The following is a 25,194-nucleotide window of genomic DNA, read 5'->3' as shown; positions in this document are numbered from 1 at the left end:
CGTAGCCCGAGCTCGGCACCGTAGCGGTGGGATGAGAGCCGGGGCGAAGCCCTGCACAGCACTAGGTAAAAGCCGGGGAGGCGCCCGGTTTGCGGAACAGGACCAGGACTCCGGGACGTAGCCCGAGCCTGGAACACGGCAGCAGTCGTGCGAGCGGGAACGAGGCCGTGCTCCGCAGGACCCGCGTCGATGGTAGAAGCCGGGGCAACGCCCGGTTTGTGGAACAGGACCAGGGGGCTCTGGGTCGTGGCCCAAGCCCGGCAGCACGGCAGCGGTCGTGCGAGCGGGAACGAGGCCCAGCTCAATAGGACCCGCGACGATGGTAGAAGCCGGGGCGGCGCCCAGTTCACAGTGCAGGACCGGGATGCCGGGACGTGGGCCGGCGTTCGGTCCGCTCCATCTCGCTGCACTGCCCGTTCTGTCAGCCTGGCTGCCCCGTCGTTTCAGATGGTCTCTCCCGGCACGCGCACCGACCACGCGCACCCGCGACGCTCACTCCCGCGCTTTTCGGCCCCGCACGCCGAACACAAGAACGGAAAAGCCCGCGCATTTCATCTCTCGGCCCCGCACACCGAGCAAAAACCTTAAATTGTCGTCCTCCTACCACACCCAGGCTACAAAGTTTCCAAGTTGGCAAGTGGTGATCTACTTCTTGAACTCCGTGATAAATTGCAATACGAAAAGCTACCCAATCTTGTGTCTTTCGGGGCCATTCCAGTGAGTGTCACCCCACACCGTTCTATGAACACCATTCGTGGTGTCATCTCCGATGATGATCTAATGGAGCTAACTGAGACTGAACTTTTGGAGGGATGGAGTGACCAGAATGTCATCAATGTGAAAAGAATTAAGATGAGGCGTGATGGTAAAGAGATTCAAACCAAGCATCTAATCCTAACATTCGGCTCAAGTGTACTTCCCGAGATTATCGAGACAGGCTATGTAAAGATCCGAGTCAGGCCCTATATCCCGAATCCCCTCCGCTGCTTCAAATGCCAGAGGTTTGGCCACAGTTCTCAGAACTGCCGAGGCCGAATAACCTGTGCCAAATGTGCCGATGAACATCCATCTGAATCTTGTGAGAACGCGCCACACTGTGTGAATTGTGATGGGGAGCACGCCGCGTATTCGCGTTCCTGTCCATCTTGGAAGAAGGAGAAAGAAATAGTAACGATCAAAGTCAAAGAGAACATATCATTCAGAGAAGCGCGAAGGCGGGTGTCCTACCTGCCGAAGAATAGCTTTGCCGAAGTGGCGCGTCAGTGGGCAGAGCCACAACGGCATCCGGCGGCTGTCAGGCCCACACACAGTGAGCCGGCGGTGACGCCATCCGCCCCCTCGGCGGCTGCAGCTAGTGCTGCTCCGCCATCTCAGAACAAGGGGCCATCCACCTCCGGGCTGGTGGCCTCAAAGGTCTCGTCCCACGAGACGAGGCCATCACGACACACCAACCGCTCGCAAGAGGCGATGGACACAACAACCGGCCAGACGGCGCCGCCAGCGCCGCCAGCACCGAAGGAGCGGCGGGAATCTCTCGACCGCTCCAGAAAAGAGAAACCTCGCGTCACGGCGCCTGGAAAGGGCACCGTGAGCTAGTCTTCATCTTCTGAACACACAGCACAAACTCCTTTTCAATACGAACACGCAAATATTACAATGGAACGTTAGGGGTCTCCTCCATAACCTTGATGATGTCAAAGAGCTCCTTCTTAAATATAGTCCGAGGGTGCTGTGTGTCCAGGAGACGCATCTCAAAGCAGAGAACACAAACTTTTTAAGGCAATATGCCATTTTTCGCAAGGACCGTGACGACGCTACCGCCTCGTCGGGCGGTGTCGCTATAATAGTAGATAAAGGTGTTGCCTGTCGGCAATTAAACCTCCGAACTTCCCTTGAGGCAGTTGCTGTCCGAGCAATACTGTTCGGTAAGCTAGTCACAATTAGTTCGATTTACGTCCCTCCTTGTTATCAACTTTCCAAGACACTGTTTCAAAGCTTCATTGATGAACTTCCTCCGCCATACATAGTTGTTGGTGATGTGAACGCTCATAGCCCCTTATGGGGCGACTCTCGTTTAGATGCGCGAGGACGCCTTATAGAAAATTTTCTGTTTTCTTCAGGTGCATTTATACTTAACAAGAAAGAGCCAACTTATTACAGCGTTACACATAACACATACTCAGCCATTGATTTAAGTATAGTATCGAGTACTCTAATTCCGTATCTGGAGTGGTCTGTTCTCAGGAACCCCTTTGGGAGCGACCATTTCCCAGTTATGCTAAACTTAACAAAACAAGATACATGCTTGCCACATTTTGCTCGATGGAACATGGACTCGGCCAACTGGGAAACGTTCCAAGAGCTTACGTATTTAGGTGGAGATGAACTTGCTGTTTTTGATGTAGAGGATGCTGTTGCATACCTAACAGGTTTTATTATTAGCGCTGCAGCTAAATGTATTAGGCAGACTAGCGGATTAGCTAATAAGCGTCGCATCCCATGGTGGAACGATGAATGTCGGAAAGCGCGCAAAAATCAAAACAAAGCTTGGAGATTGCTTCGCAATTCTCCAACCGCTGAAAACCTCATTAATTTCAAACAGATCAAATCACAAGGCAGGAGAACACGTCGACGTGCAAACAGGGAAAGTTGGGATAGGTACATCACCAGTTTAAATTCGTACACCGATGAAAGAAAAGTCTGGAATCGGGTAAACAAACTAACAGGTCGGGAGTCGCATCCCCTACCCTTAGTAAGTACACAAGGTGATAGCCTGGAAGATCAGGCGGATTGTCTAGGCGAACATTTTGAATGGGTGTCAAGTGCATCGCACTATACCGAAACATTCCTGAGAATCAAAGAACGCGAAGAGCGGCGACCCCTAAATCGCAAAGGCTCATCGAGTGAGGCCTACAATTCCCCATTTACTTTACCTGAGCTTAAAGCATCTCTCGCTTGTTGCAACAACTCAGCGCCAGGTGGGGATCGTGTCATGTACGAAATGATTATGTACTTACACCCCGAAACACTGAAAACACTCTTGTCTCTTTTTAATGCCATGTGGGCGGCTGGCTGTATTCCGTCTTCATGGAAAGAAGCCATAGTGATCCCTATACTTAAACAAGGCAAAGACCCGTCCCTGGCAAGCAGCTACAGGTCAATAGCTCTAACAAGCTGCCTGTGCAAGCTGTATGAAAAAAATGATAAACCGGCGCCTAATATCCTTCCTAGAAAATAACAAAATTCCGGACACCTTCCAGTGTGGTTTTCGAGAAGGTATGTCTACAACAGACCACCTTGTCCGCATTGAGGCATATATTAGAGATGCTTTCATACATAAGCAGTTCTGTCTGTCTGTATTTCTAGACCTAGAGAAAGCTTAAGACACAACATGGCGCTTCGGAATTCTCCGAGATCTTTCGGCGATGGGTGTTCGTGGCAATATGCTTAACACAATCGAAAGTTACCTCACTAATCGCACATTTCGCGTAAGGGTGGGCAGAGCTTTGTCTAGGTCATTCACACAAGAAACAGGTGTGCCGCAGGGTGGTGTGCTTAGCTGCACACTATTTATTGTAAAAATGAATTCCCTGCGTACAGTCATCCCACGCACAATGTTTTATTCGGTTTATGTCGACGATGTGCAGATAGCCTTTAAGTCATGTAATATTGCCATCTGCGAACGACAGGTACAGCTGGGAATGAACAGATTGTCCAAATGGGCGGAGGAGAATGGTTTTAAAGTTAACGCTCAGAAGAGCCCTTGCATGCTCTTTTCAAACAAGAGAGGCGTAACGCCTGTCCCAAGTATACAAATCAAAGGAGATGCGCTCTCTGTAAGCAGCGAGCATAAGTTTCTAGGAATCATTTTAGATTCCAAGCTTACATTTATTCCTCATATTAAGTATCTGAGGGCAAAATGCCTGAAGACAATGAACGTTCTAAAACTTCTGTCGCGCACAACATGGGGCAGTGATCGAAAGTGTTTGCTTTACTTGTATAACAGTCTCGTCCTCTCACGGCTTGATTACGGGTCTATAATTTATAATTCTGCAACGCCCAGTGCATTAAAAATACTAGACCCCGTTCACCATCTGGGTATCCGCCTCGCGACCGGTGCTTTCCGAACAAGTCCGATCCAAAGCCTCTATGTAGAGTCTAACCAGTGGTCACTCCATCTGCAGCGTTCATATAGCAGTTTCACATATTTTCTGAAAGTACAAGCAAACAATGAACATCCTTCTTATTCAACCATAAATGACGTTACCGCTGCCACACTCTTCCATAATCGACCTGCAGCGAGAAGGCCATTCTCCTTGCGTGTGAGGAACCTCAGTGAGGAAATGGGTGTTCCGCTGCTTGATCATCATCCTATGGCTCCAGTGAAACTGTTACCGCCGTGGCAGTGGCAACTCATAGATTGCGATACATCGTTTGTAGAGGTCACTAAACACGCGCCAGAGGCACACATTAAAATGCATTTCTTAGAGCTTCAGTACAAGTACTCGTGTACAGAGCTTTACACTGACGCTTCCGAGTCACATTCCGGGGTGTCTTATGCAGCCGTTGGCCCATCCTTCTCGGAATCCGGTGTACTCCACCCGGAAACGAGAATTTTTACGGCTGAGGCCCATGCACTGTTGTCGGCTGTGAAGCATATAAGGAAATCAAAACTTCAAAAGGCAATTATATTTACGGACTCCCTAAGCGTCGTAAAAGCATTGATGTCACTCGGTAAACACAAAACTCCTGTACTTACTGAGCTCTATTCCGTTCTCTGTCAAGCGTATGCATGTAACCAGCATGTCATTATATGCTGGGTGCCTGGCCATAGAAGCATTGAGGGTAATGTGTTAGCTGACCGAATGGCTACTTCAATAACATCGCACGCTATTAACCCTACAGCTGCTGTCCCTGTAACAGATCTGAAACCTTTCTTGCGAAGGAAACTGCGAAGGCACTGGCAATGCTTGTGGGATGCTGAAACAAGTAATAAGCTTCACTTGATTAAACCGCAGTTAGGTTTCTGGCCTCCCGTAACGAAAACACGGCGAACTGACGTCCTATTCAGTCGGCTGAGAATAGGACACACGTACGGAACCCACATTTTTTGTTGACAGGTGATGAACCACCAACCTGTGGTAGATGTGGTGAGAGGCTAACCGTCCTCCATGTCCTCCTGGAGTGTCGGGAAGCCGAAGTAGAGAGAAGGAAACATTTCCCTGTAGCATACAACTATCATATCCCTCTTCATCCTATGATGTTTATTGGTGAAGAACCGCTGTTTAGCACCAAAGCAGTCCTCCGTTTCTTAAACGAAGTGGTCCTGCATGTTATAAGCCCAACAAATTCGTAGCGCATCCTCTCTCCAGAGGATGCCGCTGTGATAGTTTTGTATAAGCACATGCCTCCAGCCCCTTGTATTTCAAGGGCTCCGTTTAGGCAGTAGTGTTTTTTGACAATTTTTATATCTGACATATCTTGTATATCATATCATTGTTTAGCAATGCATCTTTTACCTTCATAGTACACGTCACTAGTCACTGCCATTATCTTATTCCATGTATATTTTACGCACTTTACAGCGATTATTTTAGGCCCCTTTACAGCCACGTCACATCTACTTCTCTCAATTCATCACTTCACTGCGAACTAATACTGTCATGGCGCTCTTTGGCCATACCTGGCCCTTGCGCCACTAAACTCCAACAATCATCATCATCATCCATCAGCGACGCGGAGGATGCGGTAGGCGGCAGGCGTGAGCACTTTATGAAGGCGTCGACGAAAATCTGCACCCATTACACAGATGTGCGCGCCAGTATCGATGAGTGCAGAAATAGTTACGCCGTCAACATCAACGTCTAACAAGCTTCGTCTTGTCGGCAGCGTCAGAAGAGGATTTGTGGTGGCAGTCGTCAATGCAGCGTCACCTCCGGGCGCTGCATTGTTTAGTTTTCCTGATAGGCACGAGCAGGGTTGAAGGGGGACGACGAGCGGCGAGTCTGTGGTGAGCGCGACGACGGGCGACGGCCTGGTGGCGAGCGTGACTGGTGACCACGCGGCGACGGCGAGCGGCTACTTATCCTGGGGGAAACATCGGCGTTGGGGAAATAGGACTGGGTTGAAGGCGGAATGCGGGTGCTCTCGGGACGGCGGCAACGGTGCACACAGAGTGAATGCCCATGTTGGCGAGCTCCTGCCGGAGAATGGCTTGAACGAATGGAGCCGTAATCGAGCTCGAGTCACAGGCGTGAACTGGAGCAGGGGTCATGGCCTCAAGTTCGCGGCGTAAAATACGGGTCAGCTGATCTGGTGGAACTGACGGTTGTGCAGCCGTGCGGTCTTCGCAAGAGGACGTTGCCGCCGTGTTGGGAAGCCGGGCAAACGAGTGGCCAAAGCGCCGGCTTTTAGCCTGCTAAAAGCGCCGGCACTCCTTTATAACGGCGTCGACTGTAGAACAATTTCTACACATTAAAAGGTTGAATGCGTCGTCGGCGATCCCTTTCAAGATATGCCCAACCTTGTCGTCCTCCGGCATCTCGGCGTCGGCCTTTCGGCATAGCGCTAATACGTCTTCTATGTACGCGACGTGAGATTCAGTAGCCGTCTGTGCACGTGACGCGAGCGTCTTTGTCGCGGCGATCTTCCGGCCAAGGGGCCTCCCAAACAATTCTCGGAGTTTTTCTTTGCAGGTGTCCCAGCTCCCAATCTCAGCTTCGTGATTAGCAAACCATACCTTCGCAGTGCCAGTCAGGAAGAAGATTATGTTTGCCAACATCATGGTAGGGTCCCATCGGTTGTTTTTACTCACGCATTCGTACTGCGCCAGCCAGTCTTCAACGTCCGCGTCACCGGAACCGGAGAACGTGCTAGGATCCCAGGGTTGCACAAGCACGACCGTTGAAGTGGCGGGCGCTGATGTAGACGCTGTGTCTTCTGCCATTGCAGACCGATGTCCGAAACGACGGCCGCTGCGAAGTTCCGTTGGGAGGCGAGACGTACCCAGCCCCTCCACCAAAGTGCGACGGAAGCGAGATGGAGGCGAAGGATGTATTTACAAAATATATACAGAGGAGGCTAGGACAAGGGACGTCCGATCCGGGCCAAGAGCTAGCGTCTTCATCGTCGTCTTTGGCGCGCTGCCAAGCATCGCGTTGATCCATGTATGGACTGCTCCGTAACAATATTTCTCAAAGTAAAATGTGTCCCAAAATTCGTAAAGTATGACTTACACACGACCTACACACAGGGTAGCATCGGATTATAATTCGAATGTATAAGAAAGCAGCATTTTGTTACGCCGAAAAACAAACACAAACCCCGTTTCCACCAGCCGTTTTTTTGGGGTGAGCACGCCATGAAAAATCCCGACCAACTAGAGAGCTTTGCTGTAAAAAATTCTCACTTGTTTCCGAACAGCGAAGCACAGAGAGCAAAGATTATCGTGGCGCTCCGGCTGGTCGGAAGGTGTTACTATACGCGGAGACTACATGTTGTCGTGACGTAGTGTGCTAGGAAACTGCTGCGGTGCAGCAAAAACAGAGCTCCGGCAGCTATACCAGGCGTCTGAAAACGCTAGCATGATTGGCAGCAGACAGCGGGGCTGGAAGCGTCATATTTCTCGATGGTACACGGGATGAGATAAAGAGGACGAGTTTGCATCTCGGCAGAAACGTTTGTGTGCACAACGCTAACGCCAGCAATGGAAGGCAAAGCGCAGCCTTGGCTGCACTGCAGAGCCGGTTGACGGAGCGTGCCCATTTGGCTTCGTTGTGCTTGCAGCCGCGTGACGGAGACAAGAACTTTAATTGGTCTAGAAACTGTGGCCAGGGGCGCCCTGCAGATTTGCTCGCGCCTCTGGGTACCTTATAACACTCCTCTTACTGTTTAAATGCGTGACAATATATGGTGGCGCAGGCGGTGCGAATGTACTTCGGGGGTCCATAAAATTGCTATCAGGTTAAAAATGAATGTTATGTCTGCGAGAACATAGGAAGGATACAAAAAGACTGCGAGTAGTGGGCAGGGGCCTAAGTCAAGCCATCGCAGGTCTTTTCGCTGACTGAAAGGAGCTAATATAGGGCTAACTGCTCATCTGCTCTCACAGCCGAGCCCGAGGTATACGTTGGTCGAGACGCATTTGGAATTGTTGACCGTAGAACTTCATAAGACCCTGCTTACCCGTAGGGCAGAGGGTTCGCGATCATAAATAATTTGGTTACATTGCCTTCTAAGCAAAAGTCTATGGTAGTGCCGCAAAACGCGCCAAGAACAGTTCGTTGCTTTCTCCATTCTAGATTCATTAGGGCGATAACCGTGTTGGCGTTCTGTGGCACAGCTGGTAAACAACGAAGAGCAGGATACATCATGAAACGTTTATTCAAAGAAGGTCTCATTCTAAGGCGGTTTGCTAACGAAGGGCTTGTTGACATTGCAAAAAAACTGTGAATGTCGACCGAAAGAAGGTAGCCCTATCCCGAGGTCTGCCGGTCCAGTGTGTTGCACCTGTTTTTTGTTTGCGCAAAATTTTAGAAGTTGGTAAGCATTCGTATTGCTTGTTTTTGCACCATTTAATGCTAGAAACTTCTAATGTCTCTAGAGCATGCCACTGCACATTAGCGATAAGGTGGGTCAGCAGTAGATTCTGTAGCCATAAATAAGCTGCCTGAAAACACCCCTTTCACCATGGTTACAGTGGCCCCTCTTAAAGTTACAGAATTTGCGGCAAATGAACAGTGCACTGAAGTAAAGCTCACGGCAACTGAAACAAGCCTTGCTAATACAGGATTCGTTGGTTCTGCTGCCCACTCTGATTGTCTGTCTACTGTATCATTTAGTTGCTTTGCTGCAACTGTGGCATGGTCAGGTCAGGGATTTCCTAAAACTTAACATATCTCCCAAGGCAATGTTGTACCAAATATAGCCTAAATAGACCAAAAAATGGGGATGAAAGAAATGAAGAAATGACTTTGCAGCTAGCATGCTGAATTTCCACTCCTCTGTACCTTGGACATTACTTAGGCCAGTCGTTGCGTCATTTCAATACAGTAGATGAAGGTCATGCTCCGTACGGGTGTCATAACTGTAATTGTACATGACAAACCGCATGCAGTTATCCACAACTAGCTAGAATACGGAAAATACCACCACGCCCTAGCCACTGGCACGAAGAAGCCGAAAACAGAGCGCTTAATATTTATGCGATCTATTGCCCGCGATATGAATATGCGATAAATTATGCATATGCATATGCGTAGAAATTGTGGTTACATAGCACACATCACGTGCACTACGCTGGCATTTGCACGTCGCTAAGTAACTTCGCTTGGCGGTTCAGTAATAACTTGTAATTGTAAATCGATTAATCGAAATCATGCGTCGACGATCACCCGGAGGTAATTCTGGCCTAGTGTTCGAGTAATTTTGAGATCTCGCAGGAAGGCATCGCGACATAATAAAGGCCATATGCTTTTGAACGTCGGTTTCGGGTAGCGACCATTGCACGTTGCCTCGCATAGAAGTAAACAACAGTGCCAGTACGCATTGTTAACAACACCGACCTCAGTGTGTTGACTCTGTCGTTGTACTTCATAAGAGGGCGACCAATTCCCACTTTGAAATCTACAAAAGAAGAAGCACGATTGCACTGTTCACTAATATCAATAACAAGAGGCGCATGGGGTGTCGACGCTGAAATTGCATATAGCAAGCAAAAATGAACATCGAGTAATTGAAAACAAGGTATTTGACACTCAAGGCGTTTCACCCTACGTCAGTGCAGTGCTTCGTCTCGCCAATGTGTTTTTCGGTATTTATGCAAGTCCCGGATATATTGTGCGACATCAGTTCCATTTTCTTTTTTTGTCCTGCTTCATTGAATCAGATGTCGCCGTGACGCCGTTATCACGATGAGTGGCCACTCGATGCCGGATGATACGAGTAGAAGAATGAATGTGAAATCAGTGATTAAAAAGCATTGATGGCTATGACCGACCCTGTTAGTGCCAGGAGCCACCAGTCTACATGCAATAAAGCTGCTCCATTTGTTTAGTCCTGGATTGTTGCAATTTCTAAGAGTAAAGCTGTCATAGTGGCTGTCTACCACCGCTATACTATAGTACAGGTGCAGGTACTCTCAAAGATTAGAGCATTCAAAGAAGTAAAGCAGCGCAACGAAAAATTTCCGGCAGAACCAATCTCACGATTATGAATGTCGGCGTTAATGCAATTCGCATTAAAGGAGTGTTGCGACACAAGTATTGCCACTGCAGACGCACAAAGTAACAATTTAGCTGCCAACCACAATGCCAATTGAAACAACGACACAGGTTATCTTGTAATATCTGCACCCTAGCTGAAACTGTGAAGTATCTCTAGTGTCCTGGCTGCAACTTCGTTTCAATGGCTCTGCATCAAGCGGCCGCAATCGACGCGGATATGTCATTTGTGGAGGAGGCATTATCGCTTTTTATACAGTCAAAACAGGGTATATCGAAAACCCTTATGACGAATTATAGTATATATTGAACAGCTGTAAAATCCCATTGAGATTTCCTGTATAATCTTTTTATTTTATATATAGAATACTATATATAGAACTTCTTTTGTGATCTCCTTCAGATTCGATATACCCGGTTCCGACTGTATTTAAAGCTACATACCCCTTGTGTCACCTTCGCACATTTACTCTGGGTGTTTGACCACGAATGGGCACGCACAAATATCAGATACGAAGTGCCGAAGTTGTCTGTTCGGGAACATACCCCAGTTGTGGATACCCAGTCAGAAAAGTTGTTCATTAGGCCAGACAGTAGCCATCAGCAAGCTATTAGGTCCATTTTGTCCGCTTCGCGAGACAGCAGCCACCACAGATATAGTAGCACAAGCTGACAACTGGTCACAGGTTGTATGAGCTTAGGTACAAACAGACATACCACTACATGGGTAAAGAATGGTGATCGCATTAAAAAGAAACCACCTTTATGCTTGCGATAATGAAAGAGAACACAAAAGAAACGGCGCAACTAAGCTGTCAGGATGTACAAAAAGTAAACCTGCATTTTAGATTGTTATTCGGTAACAAAGTGAAAAGATCGGGATATATATGCTGTCCCGAATAGATCAAGTGGGGACTCGGGATATCTGCTTAAAAGTAGGGACTTTCCCACTAAATTTGGGCCGGTTTGCAACCCTAGGTGTGATCGGCACTTATAGTTTCATTTGTGATCGTTTTCATTCAGAGTATAGCATTCTAGGCGAACTTCACCGTTTTTTTTTTGAAGAGCTTCTTTGTAACCACAATTTAAATTACGTTTTTTTTTGTTTCCACGTAGAAATGTTGAATATGGCCACTGCCAAATTGAACAAAGTGAACGTATCCCGAATATGATCGAGGGAAATTACGATTATGTGTCTTTCAAGTCCCCGAATGCAATGTCGGTGTGTCTGCTTTTCTATGTGCGTGTTTGCTTGTTTGTAAGTGTATGCATGTTTCTGCCTGTATGTCTTTGTACACGCACGGATGAGAGAACTACATCAAATAATTAGAGGAAATCACGCACACACACACACACACACACACACACACACTGTTCGTCGCGGCAAGATTACCATTCGTAACGTCTGCCATAACAATTTGTTTCGTTATTGGTCATCGGCGCTAGGACACTGTACTCAACTGTTCGCAATGTGTGGAGTTCATCCTCGAGAGCACTATATGAGTGCTCACAAAAGGACTACAAACTGTTCAAAGCACTAAATCACTAGCGGCTCTTTCATGGGGCTTAGAACTTTCGCTCAGAAAACGACCACATTTTTACTCGACTGTAACGTGAGTTTTTTTCAGATTTTTGCTACCTGAAGTCAATCCTCGCGTTATAATCGAATACCAAAATTGAAGTTGTCTAAAAAGTGAAACGATGCACCCAATTTTAATCGAGAGAAATGTGCGAGTGAAAGCGGGCGAACGACGCGTGCTTTCACGGCGAGCGAACGCACGGCAGACAGGAAAAGTGATAACTCTGTCTTGCGAAAGGCCCAGGAGACCCAGCAGGCCCAGGAGCGGCAGGAGCCGCAGGAAAGGCAGGAGCCGCAGGAAACCCCGGAGCCCCAGGAGAAGACGGAGGCGACGGAGGTGCCGGGGGACCAGGATACGTAGGAGGTGCAGGAGGCGCAGGAGGCGCCGGGGGTGCAGGAATCGGCGGGGCTGCTGGAGGCGACGGGGGTTCAGGAGGCAACGGGGGCCCAGGAGGCTCCGGGGCCGCCGGAGGCGTGGGAGGCGCAGGAGCCGCCGGAGGCGTAGGAAGCGCCACAGCACCAGGAGGCAATGGAGGTTCAGGAGGCGATGGAGGCCAAGGAGGTGCCTGAGGCCCAGGATTCACCGTACGCCCAGGACACCTACTTTGTCGTGAACTCCTTCATATGTTTTTTCCCGTTTCGGATAGCTCTATCAACCTCTCAAAATAGTTTGTCAGACGGCATGCGTACTTCGTTCCCATTTCTGAATCTTATGGCTTGCACAGTCTGAACTTTCCTGAAAGCATTCAGCGGTCAACTTGAACCTCTGCAATAAAGTTGTTGTTTTTTACTTTCTCATAGTCTAATGATTCTTCTGCTGGCATCCGGCCAAACTGACTCAGAGCCTCCCCTACTAAACACAGGCTCAGGTCGCTGGCCCACCTCTTCTGACAGCCTTGCCCGACTGCGATCCTCTCAAACTGATGCAAATACGCATCTAGGTCATCTCTTCGGTCATCGAAAGCTGCCATTAGTATCCCGGGGCAAATTTGTCTCGATCTGGGAGAAGGTGAGTCGGATGATGCCGACCTGGGTGTGCTAGTTGCTTCACGGGAACCCACATTCATGTCCGCTAGTTTAATCATCGCCAAGATTTCTTTTGCATGCGAAACATTTCTTGGTGAACATTTGCCACTTTGACAACACCTATCTATCTATCTATCTATCTATCTATCTATCTATCTACCCGCCAACGTCCTGGTGCTCTCATGGTCGTATCGTTTACTTAGTATTTACCAAAATTGGGATAGTATGACAAGAGCGTTTGACGAACACAAATGATTGGTTATGACATAAATATGATGACGTGTGTCATGTAGGTCATGACACTGCTGCCTACGTCTTGGTGCTCTCATGGTCATGTCGTTAACTTGGTAGGTAGCAAAATTGGCCTCATATGTTCCTCATATGAGGAATATAAAGGATAGGTCATGAGATGGATTTCATGACATACGTGTCGTGTAGGTCATGAAACAGCCGCCTTAAACGACAATGACCCAGTGAAAAAGCCGACAGATCCCACAGCCTGTGGGAACCGATGTTATGTGAAGCAGTGTGTGGAGAGCCTATCAAGTTAAGGAAACGACCATGAGAGCACCAAGACTTAGGTGGCTGTTTGATGACCTACATTACAAGCATGTCATGGAATTCATTTCAAGAGTCCTGAGGAGTCTCTTTGGCTAGGCCTAAAAGACCTTAACCCGAAAGCCTTAGTCATGCTAATGACTATGACTTCGACCATCGATATTTAGCCTTTTCCTTCACATAGGACCACCTCCGAGCCCATTATGTTGGTTTTTGAGTGTTAATCTTTTTTCGCTTTGTAATTTTCATTTTGCAGAGGCCTGCTCACGATTATGACTTCTAGCATCATCCTTTAGTGTTTCATTTATTACTGCCCACATCCAGACCAATTTCAGTGGTTCTTGAGGTTTAATTTGTTTTGCTGAGTCATTCTCATTTTTGTCTCGTCATGCTCACGAGTTTGACTTTTACCATCATTCTTTAGGGTTTTCGTCACTTTGTACCGACGTCAGAACTCATTTCAGTGTTTTTTCTGTGCTAATGTTTTCTTGCTTATTCTTTGTGAGTCATGGTCATGACTATGGCTTCTATCACCATCCTTTAGTGTTTCTTTCACACACTACACATGTCAGAGCCATTTCGGTGTTTTTTAGTGTGAATCTTTTTTCGCCGATCATTGTCATTTTTGCAGAGTCATGCTAATGATTATTACTTCTACCGTCACCATTTAATGTTTCCTTTTCTTAGTACGCACGTCCGAACCTATTTCGGTGTATTTTGAGTGTTAATATTTGTTTTGCTAGGTCAGTGTCAATTTTGGCCACTGTTTCATAAGCTAGATGACACGCATATTACAGAATTCCTGTCATGACCTATCATTTATGTTCGTCACACACTGTTGTCATACTGTGCCAATTTCGGTACCTACCAAGGCAATGAAACGACCATGAGAGCACCGAGATGTCGGCAGCCATTTTATGACCTACAATGCACACATGTGATATTCAGGTTGCAACCTATCGTTTATGTTCGCCATAAAGTCTTGTCATACTATGTTAATTTTGGTAAATACCAAGTTAACGATACGAAAATCAGAGAACCAATACGTAAGCGGCTAGATAGATAGATACTGTCAAAGTGGCAAATGTTCGCCAAGAAATGCTTCGCATTTGAAATGATTAACACTCAAAAACCACCGAAATGGGTTTGGACGTTGATACTAAGGGAAGGAAAGACTAAATGATGATGGTAGAAGTTATAGTCATGAACATGACTCAGCAAAAATTACAATGACTCACCAAAAAGATTAGCACTCAAAAATCGCCGAAAGGAGTTCTGGCGTGCTTACTAAGTGAAAGAAACACTAAAATAAACACTAAACACTAAAGTCATAGTCATGAGTATGACTCAGCAAAAAAAGATTAACACTGAAAAACTACCGAAATGGGTGCGGACGTGCGTAGTAAGGGAAGGAACCACTAAATTATGAAGGTAGAATTCATAGTCATGAGTCTGACTCAGCAAAAATGACAATGACTCAGCGAAAAAAAGATTAACACTCAAAAACCACCGAAATTAGTTCATAACACCCAGAAACCACTGCAATGGGTTCGGATGTGATACTAAATGAAGAAAAAAAGCTAAATATGTATGGTCCCAGTCATGGTCATTAGCATGACAGGCTTTTGCCTTAATGTCTCTTAGGCCTAGCTAATGGACTCCTTAGAACTCATGACATGGATATCACGACATGCGCGTCATGTATGTCATGAAACAGCCGCCCAAGTCTTGGTACTCTCATGGTCGTTTCTTTAAGTTGCTAGGCTCTCTGCACACTTCTTCGCATAACATCGATTCCCACAGGGGTGGTATCTGCCGTTTTTTTCTCTTTCGTGCTCTTTGCGCGCTCCTTCAAGCTGCTTTTCTTTCTCTTTCTGAGCATGCTCGAAAAACGTCACCGCCTCCTCCTGTGACATGTTTAAATGTTTAGCTATCGCCGCCAAACGTTCCCACTCCATCTCTAGGCCACCAGGATCAGTGAAATGGCCGGAATAGTATCCTGGCAGGATCGCCAATGTTGTCACAGATCTCGGGAGCACGGCTTTTGAAGAGATGGAGTAAGAGACGTATGATGGCACAGTACATATTTCACCACATGTACTATTCACACAGTGTACGAGTTCAATGTCCCAAACATTTTACATGTATAAACGCGCTCAGTTCGCGTTACTTTGCTCTAGAACATCCTTAACTTCAAAACTGCCATTTATCTCTTTCTAAGCATATTTATTAAAACTCAAATCTTTCGCATGCCATTCTTAAATGATATTCCTTTTTTATTTTACCAGTTGCACTTGGTCTCTTTTTTCTGTCTTTTCTGAAATTCCCACGATTGCCGACTTACATTCTGCTTCCCTCTTTCTCCTATGCCTACTGCGTACAGCGTGGAATGGCTCAGGTTGAATTCTGGCTTCCTCATCATTCTAATTGGCGCCCACATCTTCTCATGCACCTGTGTTTTATTACGCCGTTTTCCTTCCCTTCTCTTTTGAATCTTCTTCCTCTCTTTACACGCTGCATGTCTAGGGTAATTCGATTATCTGTCTTTCACATTTGTCTCGGATGTTGACTGACTCACCACTTCTGATGCCTGGTGATCCCTGAAACAGACTTTAATGACCAACGTCGTGTCGTTCCGAGATGAAGCTTCTTTTTTCACTACTAACAGTGTTCAACAGCTGTGCCAATTGGGCCATTTCTATGGAATTTCGTATTTTTGCACCACGCTGCACCGAAACGGTCGACCAGCCGCGAAATTTCTCGTTTACGTTAGTTTTAGAGCGATATAAAGGCCACGTTGGCAACCTGCAGCTTAGACACAGCCATTTAGTCCAGTACGATCCAATAGCGCAGACGTGTTCCAAGCACGTGCCGGGACTAGACGTTGGCGTGTTTGCTGGTGGGCGCCAAAAAATATTTTTTTGCGGCCGGTTGCAGTGCTAAGTGTTGTTAATCCAGTAAAATCTCGCGGAGACACCAAGCGCGGGTTGCTTGCAGAAACGAATGTAGTTTCCTGTTGCCGCGTTCACTCAACAAAATACTCGTCATATCCGTGCAGGCAGTCACGAGCGGAGCGGGGATGAATGGTCCTTCGGGGAACTCGCTCGATCCGGCATTGACGGCATGAGCTTGGTAGGCGACGCAATGCACAAAATTAGCAAGGGTTTGGTTCCACGTGGCAACAGGCACTACCTTGGAATTAATGAAACAGTGCCGATTTTCGCTGCACACACAGACACACACAGTCAACAACAGACCCTGGTAAGCCGACAAAGAACTCCCGTTTTATCCTAAGTCCTTAATATCCGTAATCTTAATAGTATCCGAAACTAGAGGCCACCGCCGAAACGACAAAAGAGTGTCAAGAAGTCGCTGCATTTTCCGACTACCGCCTGAACGTTGCGACACGTCGGCAGAAAAAAAAACGGCAGATCCCACGCCCTCTGGGATACATTCGAACACATTACATTTGTTTGTCAGTGTTAATATTTTACTGAGTCAGACAATTTTGCTGAGTCGCGGTCATGACTATGGCTTCTACCACCATCCTCTAGTGTTTTCTTCACTTAGTACTAACGTGCGAACCCATTTCAGTGGTTTTTGAGTGTTAATATATTGTCGCTGAGTCATTGTAAATTTTGCTGAGTCATGCTCATGACTATCACTTCTGTCATCATCCCTTAGTATTTGCCTCACTTGTACCCACGTCAGAACTCATGTCAGTGGTTTTTGAGTGGTAATGTTTCGTCGCTGAGTCATTGGCATTTTCGCTGAGTGATGCTCATGACAATTGCTTCTACCACAATCCTTTAGTGTTTCCTTCACTTAGTACATACGTCCGAACCCATTTCAGTGGTTTTTGAATGTTCATTTTGTCCTAGGTTATGGTAGATATTGCTGAGTCATAATCATGACTATCACTTCTACCATCATCATTAGTGTTTCCTTCACTTAGTACAATCGTGAGCACCCATTTCTGTAGTTTTTGTGATTTAATGTTTTCTGCTGGGTCATTGTTAGTTTAGGCGGCTGTTTCATGACCTACATGACACGCATGTCGTGAAATTCATGTCATGACCTATAATTTACGTTCATCATACACTCTTATCATACTTTGCCAAGACGTAGGCGGCTAGATGCTGTCAAAATGCCAAATGTTCGCCAAGAAATGCTTCGCATTTAATATCTATCTGGACAGGCCATGTAATGTGTAGGATGGATAGCCAGTGGACCATTACAGAATAGGTATACCAAGAGAAGGGAAGTGAAGTCGAAGACGGCAGAAAACTAGGTGGAGTGATGAAGTAAGGAAGTTTGCAGGTGCAAGTTGGGATCAGCTAGCGCAAGACCAGGGTCATTAGAGATCGCAGGGAGGGGCCTCGTCCTGCAGTGCACATATAAAATTGACTGATGATGGTGATGATGATGATGATTATAAGGCTCATAATGGGGAAAGGCCAGCGTAGTCGGCATTGGCGTGACCTCGATGTTCCAAAAGTGAGCCAATCAAGGCAGTTTGTGACATCAATTAAGGCTAAGTTTATTAAACCAGAGTGAATTAGGGTAGAGGTAATTAGGGCGAAGTTAAATAAGGCAGGTTCAATTAGGATAAAGTTAATTACGGCATTCGAACTACAACCAGTAGTTGGAGTCGAACTGACTACCATTGGTGTTAATTAAGGCGAAGTTTCAGGCATGCAGTTGCACCTAACACCGGCAAAAAAGTATCGCCGAGAGCTAGTGGGGCTATACTAGTCAAGGTGCAACCAAATTAGGCTGGCCCACTAAGCTTCAACAAAGTCACTCCCTCACCAGAATTGGAATGGGCCTCCCTGGGGCAGTATTCGGCCACTACCTCCCTAATGACTCCTACAATTTGCCCATGGCCCTCAGTCCCCAGCGGCTGCGGAGCACCTGACCAAGGTGGCGGTCAGACCTGCGAAGCGGCAGAGGGTTCTAATAATCTCTGGGTCCGGACAGGCCGCCACTGGAAACTGCACCTGGCAACGTTCAACACGTGCACTCTATCGCGTAAGGCTAGCTTAGCAGGGCTATTTGAAGAATTATCAGGTATTGCCTTTTGCCTGGGATATTATTGGGCTTAGTGACGTTACAAGAACTGATGAGGCTTATACAGTGCTGACTAACGACCACGTCCTCTGCTACAAGGGTCTTCCAGATAGGAGAGAATTTGGAGTAGGATTTCTAATACATAAGGACATAGCGGGCAACATTGATGAATTCTACAGCATTAATGACAGGGTAGCAGTCTTCGTAATAAAGCTGTATAGGAGGTACAGAATGAAGGTTGTACAAGCCTACGCCCCAACCTCCTATCACGATATTGAAGAAATACAACAGTTTTATGAAGATGTTGAATTAGCAATGAGAAAGGTGCAAACTCAGTATACTGTAGTCATGGGCGACTTCAATGCAAAAGTGGGGAAAAAGCAGGCTGGTGAGCAAGAAACTTTAAACTACGGCATCGATCCTAGGAACACTAGAGAAGAGATATTCGTAGAATTAGCGGGAAGGAACAGGCTCTGAATAATGAATACCTTCTTCAAGAAGCGTGGCAACAGGAAGTAGACCTGGAAAAGCCCTAATGGAGAGACAAGGAATGAAATACAATTCATACTCTATGCCGATCCCAGCATAGTGCAGGATGTAGAAGTCTAGGATTTCTCTCACTTTGTAGAGAGAAAGAATAAAGTTAATAATGTACACGGCAACCTAGACGCAATAAGGGTAAAAACAGACCAATTAAGGCTTGTGCTCGCAGACAAGTATGTAGCTTTAGAACAGGAAGATAATGACAACATAGAGGTCATGAATGAAACCGTAACTAGATTGATCTCAGAAGCAGCAAATAAAGTGGGAGGTAAGGCACCAGGCCAATGGGTAGGTAATCCCTCCTAAGTAACAAAGGACCTGTAAAGAAACGGCAAAACATGAAATTGTGAAATTCGAGAAGTCAGTTACAATTCGCTGAACCGTCGAAACTGATCAACAAGCAGAAAATAAGAGATATTCGAAAATATAACGTTGGAAATATTGAGGAATCAGTAAAATATGGACGCAGCATGAAATTAATGAGAAGAAAACTACGCATAATACAAAGTAAAATATATGCACTGAAAGCTAAGCAGGCTAACATCATCAGCAATTTCGATGACATAGTAAAAGCAGTGGAAGAATTCTATACTGACCTGTGCAGTGCCCAGAGCAGCCAAGCTACTTTCATTCGAAGTAGTGATGAACAGGATAAAGAGGCCCCTTCTATGACTAGCGCTGAAGTTAAAGGGGCCTTCAAAGACATGATCAGGGGAAAAGCTGCTGGAGAAGATGGAATAAAAGTCGATTTAATCAAGGATGCAGGATATATCTTAGTTGAAAAATTTGCGGCGCTTTACACGCAAAGCCTCAGGACTTCAAGTGTACCAGAAAGCTGGTAGAACGCCACCATTATACTCACCCATAAGAAGAGAGACGTTAAATAATTGAAGAATATATAGACCCAATGACTTGCTCTGAATATTGTATAAAATATTCACCAAGGTATTTCAAATAGAATCAGGGCAACACTTGACTTTATCCAACCAAGAGAACAGGCTGGCTTCATTAGGGGTATTCTACGAGGGATCGTATCCATGTCATCAACCAGGCTGTTGAGAAATCTGCGGAGTACTATCAACCCCTCTATATGACTTTAATAGATTATCAAAACGCATTTGATGCAGTAGAAATAAGAGCAGTCATATAGGTATTACGTAACCAAGGAGTACAGGATGCATACGTGAATATATTGGCAAATATCTACAAGGATTGCACAGCAACCGTGGCTCTCAACAAGAAAAGTAGAAAGTTACCTATCAAGAAAGGGGTCAGGCAAGGAAACACAATCTATCTAATGCTAATCACGGCAAGCTTAGAAGAAGTATTCTTTCTTTTTCAGGCTTTGTGACTGGGAAGGCTTAGGAGTGAGAATCAACGGTGAATATCTCAGCAACCTTCGGTCTGCTGATGACATTGTCCTATTCAGCAACAATGGGGACGAATTGCAGCAAATGATTGGGAACAGTAACCGAGAAAGTTTAAGAGTAAGGTTGAACATTCATATGCAGAAGACAACAATATTCTTCAATAGCCTGGCAAGGGAACAAGAATTCAGGATCGCCAGTCAGCCTCTAAAGTTTGTAAAGGAGTACGTTTATCTAGGTCAACTACTCACAGGGGACACTGGCCATGAGAAAGAAATTTATAGAACATTATAATTGGGCTGGAGTGCGTACGGCAGGCATTGCGAAATCCTGATTGGGAGATTATGCCACTGCCGTTCAAAAGAAAAGTGTGCAATCATTGCGTGCTAACATATGGGGCAGTAACTTGGAGGTTAACAAAGAAGCTCGAGAACAAGTTAAGGACCGCACAAAGAGCGATGCAACGAAAAATGTTAGGCCTAACGTGAAGAGACAGGAAGAGAGCGGTGTGGATCAGAGAACAAACGGGGATAGCCAATATTCTAGTTGACATTAGGCGGAAAAAATGGAGCTGGGCAGGCAATGTAATACGTAGGAGGGATAAGCGGTGGACCGTTAGCGTTACAGGAAGCATACCAAGAAAAGGGAAGCGCTGTCGAGGACGGCAGAAAACTAGGTTGAGTGATGAAGTTAGGAAATTGGCAGGCGCAAGTTGGTATTAGCTAGCGCAAGACAGGGATAATTAATTGGAGATGGCAGGGAGTGGCCTTCGTCCTGCAGTCGACCTGAATATAGACTGATTATGATGATGATGATGATACGAAAGCACATGTAGGTAGACCTTCGAACATAGTTGACATTTCTGCAGAAGGTGATCACCAGGATTTGAAGTCCTTTCTCATCCCGCCACTGTCCGAAAAATTACTATTATTTCTCAGAGCGAGCTTTGTTTCGTACTGTGAAAGCGCAAGGTTTCCTCTGCCTTTTTTTGTCGGGCAATATTTGACATAAGACAGGAAGTCATGGAGACAAAATTCTGCGGAAGAAGCTTGCTACTCTTGTCGTGACTCAGCAACTGAGCGAGGAGACAGAAAAAAATCCGCGTCTATTCCACCCTATGAGAGTGGATGTGCAGCGAAGCTGGTGCGGACGCTAGGCAAGTGCCACCACCCAACTAACGTTAGACGGCGTCAAACGAGCAGCACTACCACACGCGACGCACGTCAGACGCGCACGTACGTACGTATGCGTAAGCACAGTATACATTCTCGCTCTTCTAGGCCATCCACCAATAGTGAGTGCCTTTTTGTAATAAAGAATGTTTAAAAGTAAATACGTAAAGTACGACTTACAAACAAGCTGAAGACATGATAGCTTCGGATTGTTATTCGAATATTCAAGTAAACAAATCTGTTACGCGGAAACTGATCGAAAAAGCCCTTTTCCAGCAGCCGTTTGAGGCCTCTCCGTGTGGCCACGGCCGCTAGGTGGCGGTACCATTACTACATACATCCTCATTCTTGAACACTCTCCTCCAGCGCAAGTGCATTATTGATCTAATTGAATTTCTCAAATGAAGAAGTGTTTGGACATCCGTAAAGTATGACTTAAGCCAACCTAGAGACATAAGAGCATCGGATTGTACTTCAAATATACGAGAAAACATTATTCTCTTACGCGGCAACAGAAACACGCGCCCCTTTTCCAGCTGCCATTTTTTTGATGAGCAGCTCAAGAAAAATCCTGAGCAACTAGAGCCAGCGCTGTAAAAATGACTGCAGAATCCTGCGATTCCTTCGGCTGTTAATCAATTTACTGCGACAGCTTCTTCAACACAGAACACCACCATTTCATTGCGATAGCAATTATATGGACACTCAAAAGCAGATTTCTGCCGTCGGCGTCGCCGTCGCCGTCGCCGTGAGGTTCCGTATGACGTCATTTGGAGATGAAATCGTCGCCGCGCGCCGAACGCTGTACGTGCGAGTGAAAGGGCGCGAGGGGCGCGTCTTTCACGGGGAGTGAACGCACGGCGGAGAACAAACGCGCGTTCTGCGCCGTGCTCGCTTAAGGGCTGCAGAAGTAGGCGTCTCTTTTCTCCTTTACAATCACCATATATGTAGAGCAAACGCGCCTTCTTCAAACGCGCGAGAGGCCGTGGGGGAGGGGGAGGGAAGGGAGGCGACGTTTAGCTGCGGCACCAAGTGCCTATTTATATCAGAGGCTCCAGCAACAGTCACCAACGCCGCACGCATTTTGAGCTAACGCGGGCAAAACGCCGATGGCGTCGACAACAGTTCTGCGTGTTGTTGCTACCAAAGCCGCTCACCTTACTTCGTATGACATTGCTGTGTTGCTATCGCATTCATTGCTTCGCCCTTAGGGCGAAACTGTGCCATTTTTGTTGTTGTAGTTGTTGTCGTCGTCGTCGTCGCCGTAGTAGTAGTAGTAGCAGCAGCAGTAGTAGCATTAACCGTAGTAGTAGTAGTAGCAGCAGCAGTAGTAACAGTAACCGTAGTAGTAGTACTAGTAGTAGTAATAGTAGTAGTAGTAGTAGTAATAGTAGTAGTGCTAGTAGTTGTCATAGTTGTTGCCACCATCTTGTCTGTTCATCCCTACTATGCGGGATCGAATGGACAATAAACCAGCGGCTATAATGCTCTAACTTGGGGAGGCTGCGGTAGAAGTTGAATGCACTGCTTTAAAACCGGAATTAGAAAAATGAAATATTGAAAATAATATTTAAATATTCCTGCATCTAGTACCTAGCTAGATCTAGCTTTTCTAGTTAAGTTAAGAAGCTAATCTAGCTTTTTGTTTCCATAATTCAGTTTCCATCAATCAGTTCAGTTTTGATCATTCACTTACAGGTGAAGTTGAACTAAACTAGGATCACTCATGTCAGGTTGTTAACCTTTCCCACTTTCTAAATATGATCTACCTTTTGTTCACCGCATACAATCAGTCTAAATTGAAACGTTGACCCGAAATAACTTTTAGTAACGCATGTTACGTGTAATTACATGGAAGATCGGCTTTTATTTGCTCTGCAGCTGGTTTCGAGGCGTAGAGTAGTTTCAAGCATATACATCTTGTGGACTGAATTTAGCCAATATTTCAAATGCAAGCAAATGTGAAAACGGCACAACATATGCAAGTAATAGTCAATTTGTTCTCATTTGAATTTTTTCACATAGTACATAAATCAGCCTCAAGCAGAGGAGATGGCAAGAGAGAGAAATAGAAGTTCCATGATACGAAATGCAGAGAGGTCGGCCTCAGGTAAATTCCTCTAGCCAGCTACTCGGCGTTGGGGGAAGGCGAAGAAGGAAAGAAAGAGGGAAGAAAGAGACGCATAATGGGTGACGATGACGAGAGAAGGAGGATGTAAAACATATGGCAAACAATTTGGCATGCTCAAAGCCTTTAGTCCAGGCCCGTACTTTTTTAAAAGTTCACTAACGCCTGGATGGCCTTGAAACTCGATTCAGCGTATGGCCAAGGGCCTAAAATAACGTCCTCCGACAACGGTGGGCTGTCGAGACGCGTAAGGTCATTGTTCAACTTTTGACGCTCTTCCACGTACTTAGGGCAGTCACAAAGCAGATGACCTATAGTCTCATTCACATTGCACAACTCTCAGTCTGGAGACTCGGTGGGTCGCATGAGGTGCACATATCCGCGCGTAAACGCTACCCCCAGCCTTAGTCTGTGCAGAAGACTGGCACAGTTGCGTTGAATTTTCGGTGGTAGCCAAAATTTCATGGTACAGTCCAATATCTGTAGTCGTCTGTGTCGATTATCCGGGTTGTCCCAGTGCATTTCTGCCGATTTTCGGATGCCACCACAGAGGAAGCAGTTGGCGTCCGCTCTTGAAAAAAAAGTTTCACAGTGTTGCCCTAAGGGCGAAGCAATGAATGCGTTAGCAACACAGCAATGTCATACGAAGTAAGGTGAGCGGCTTTGGTAGCAATATGAATTGTAGTAAACATGAGCTGATTAAGTAAGCAGGTGTGCTGCGGCGTAAGTAGACCGACATGAAGAGAGACTCGATGACCACGAGAAGGCACGTGTGAAACGGTGGTGTTGATGAGAAGCGCTTCCCGTGGGCAGCGCGTGCGAACGGACACACCTGTAGCGCTGCACTGCCGATCCGGGCAGCATTACATGTGTAGCGTGCGTTGGAAAATGTGGCCCGACTATTACTATTATTAATGAACAAGCGTGGTGTGAGCGCGCACAAACAAAGATGAATAGATCACACTGAATGACTGCAGACAACGACTGTCAAAACGCTGGCAGCAAGCCCACACGCTGCAGCGGGCGAAGGTACGTGCTGTCTATCGCTTCAACAGAAACTGAGCGGCGAATGCACAGTGCATAAAGGTCAGAGCCGTGTGGAGATAAGAGACGGTGCGGGCGAGCGACGAGCGCGGTTGTTGGCAGAGTAGAAGTGCGCCCCCCTCCCCCCCCCCGCTCCCTCTGGCGCTGGCTTACCGCTTCCTTCCTTGCGCGTGGGAGAGATAAGAGACAGTGCGGGCGAGCGACGAGCGCGGTTGTTGGCAGAGTAGAAGTGCCCCCCCCCCCCCCCCGCTCCCTCCGGCGCTGGCTTCCCGCTTCCTTGCTTGCGCGTGGGAGATGAGTGCGTTCGCTCTCCGTGATAGCGCGTGTTCCCGCACGTTTCCGCTCGGGCATACGGCGCGCGGCGAAGATTTTATCTATACGGAACCTCATGGTGACGCCGACAGCAGAAATCCGGTTGAAGTGTCCATATAATTGCTATCGCAATAAAAGGAATTGCAAGCAGTGACTCTTCTTCCCTTCCGCATCG

The 25,194-nt window shown here is 46.6% G+C and overlaps 1 protein-coding gene across 14 annotated transcripts in view; it reads left to right on the top strand.

The window, feature by feature from the left end:
* LOC119466292 (cuticle collagen 2-like) overlaps window positions 1-25,194 on the top strand; it is a 1,179,781-nt gene that overhangs the window by 246,880 nt on the left and 907,707 nt on the right. The window contains exon 2 of one of the 14 annotated variants that reach the window (XR_007463704.1): window positions 12,038-12,334. The exons of the other annotated variants lie outside the window; for them this stretch is intronic. The gene's annotated coding sequence lies outside the window, so the exon portion shown is untranslated. The remainder of the gene's footprint in view (window positions 1-12,037; window positions 12,335-25,194) is intronic. 14 annotated transcript variants of the gene reach the window in all.

Source organism: Dermacentor silvarum, chromosome 10 (assembly GCF_013339745.2).
Source record: "Dermacentor silvarum isolate Dsil-2018 chromosome 10, BIME_Dsil_1.4, whole genome shotgun sequence".
Classification (NCBI taxonomy): domain Eukaryota; kingdom Metazoa; phylum Arthropoda; class Arachnida; order Ixodida; family Ixodidae; genus Dermacentor; species Dermacentor silvarum.
Note: the sequence above shows the minus strand (reverse complement) of the source record. Positions and strands in the feature narration are given on the sequence as shown.